We start from the raw sequence: 1,621 nt of genomic DNA on the forward strand, positions 1-1,621 counted from the left end.
TCTCTCTCTCTCTCTCTCTCTCTCTCTCTCTCTCTCTCTCTCTCTCTTTCTCTCTCTCTCTCTCTCTCTAGCCGTAAAAGAGAGAGCCCGAGAGGGCCCAAGTGGGGCCCCCAATGGGACCATCATGGCTGGGGCGTAATCCAGTATGGATGGCGTCAAGTGGTTATGGCGCGGAGGTTTGGGTTGGGGAGAAGTAGGCTGGCTATAGGGGGCGTGAGAGTTGCGCAGGACCAACGGAGGTGGGGCGGAACTAGCGGCCCTCAACTTCAAATAATATGGTCACCATGACCTCGACCACGACTTGTTAATAGCAAATTTTGTAGCAAACTGCAATCTTCATGCTATCGTGCTTCACATGTCATGGATTCTACCAACCACGGGCTGACATGGCCAGCTGGAGCCATGCAAAAAGTGCTCGTCTTTGAAACGATACAGTAACACACAGACCAATACTAAGACCACCCGCCTCTACCCCTTCCCCGGCAACCTCCAACGATGGGACGGCGTTTCCATGTTGTTGTAATCTCTTCGTATTTTTCACCTTTTCCCCTGCCGCAGCGGATGGCGGCACCCTTTGGGCTAATGACCGACAAGTCGTGCACTTTTCGCCACTCAGCTTCGCTTCCCCTGTGACATGTCCTGCCACTCCACTCGCGCTGCTGCTGCTGTTTGCTGCTTTTCGCCGCTGCTGCGACCCCTTGAAAAATACGACGGCAGCAAGCAGGGGGTACGTGGGCAGCAGGCCTGCCTCAGACCGCAGCAAGCAGGGGGTACGTGGGCAGCAGGCCTGCCTCAGACCGCCCTGCTGTGTCCTGCGGGGGCCTGTTGGTGAGCCTGTTGGCCCTGCGGCAGCCGTGTCTGGTCTTGTTATACGCGTGCGAGAGTCTCTGCGGCTGCCGACTGGGCGGTAGCCCTGCAGTTCCGCCCGTCCGTCTCGAGAGAGACAGAGACAGACACACAGAGAGAGTGGACCCTTGTTAGCGCCAACTACAGTTTTTCGCCTCAGTTGTGTGTGTAAGGGGTGGTCTTTTGGGACGCTCAACACTGCGTTGCAGAGAGCGAAGAAATGCTATAAAATTGGCATGAATTTTTCAATCGTTGCATTGCGAATGTTTTTGGTCCCTGTTATAGTAAGTTATTCCAACCATGAACCATGTTGAGTATGAACAAAAATCGCAAATAACGAAATTTTGTTTATCTCGGCACATTTTCATTCTTAAAGAGAAAGGTGAAAGCAGGGGGTGCTTCGTGCAGTTTTTAGCAGATAGAGGTGATTTCGTTCGGTATTCAGCCTCACGGGTAGTGCCGGTAGTGCCCACGCGACACGTAAAAATCAGTTAATTTTACGTCGTTGCTCCCGGTTGCTCCCAATGAGTGCGCGCCCGTAGGTCAGTTTGCTCTGGTTTCGAAGCCAAAAGAACCTCTGCCTTGATCACGGGATTCTCGGGTGGCGGCCCCCTGGCTGCTGCACTCCCCCCCCCTCCCCTCCCTAAATGCTGCTGGCTGGCACTCTTCACTTCAGAGCAGGTTGGGCCATGGCCACACGTAGGCAGGGCAGGGGAGCGTGCAGCAGGGACGTAAAACCAATGCAAGCGTGAAAACTAGCGCCAACCGGAGAAAT

This window comes from Frankliniella occidentalis, unplaced genomic scaffold, assembly GCF_000697945.3.
Source record: "Frankliniella occidentalis isolate FOCC.00 unplaced genomic scaffold, Focc_3.1 Scaffold67, whole genome shotgun sequence".
Taxonomy (NCBI): Eukaryota; Metazoa; Arthropoda; class Insecta; order Thysanoptera; family Thripidae; genus Frankliniella; species Frankliniella occidentalis.